Here is a 465-nt window from a genome sequence, read left to right as displayed (position 1 = left end):
TTGTCTTTTGGCCAGGAAGAAATTGATGTGTGAAGTCTACGGACTGGTTCGCCGCATTTAGTAATACAATTCATCCTAACTCTAAATCGCTATTCTGCTACTTTTCCCTTTCTCCAATTTTCTTTTCTATCTTTTCATATTTTTTCCTTCTTAACACACACACACATTTATTTTCCCTTTTTCGTTTTTTATCCCCTTTTCTTTCTTCTACTTTTATTTCTCCTAATTCTTCTAACTATTCCGCCTCCCTCCCATGACTTTCTAATTCTTCTACCTCCTCCACCTCCTCATTATCCGTCTCTTCCATCTCCCTTTATCTCTTTCCGCTTCGCCCCTTATCTAAACCCAACGGAATGCTGAAAAAATGTTCACCGAGAGTAGCAGAGACGCAGGTAACAGCTGAGAAGCAAATAAATAATAATAACCCAACACACTCTGGCAACACCTGCGCCTTTGCACCTGTCA

This window comes from Penaeus monodon, chromosome 34 (genome assembly GCF_015228065.2).
Source record: "Penaeus monodon isolate SGIC_2016 chromosome 34, NSTDA_Pmon_1, whole genome shotgun sequence".
NCBI classification, from domain to species: Eukaryota; Metazoa; Arthropoda; class Malacostraca; order Decapoda; family Penaeidae; genus Penaeus; species Penaeus monodon.
Note: the sequence above shows the minus strand (reverse complement) of the source record.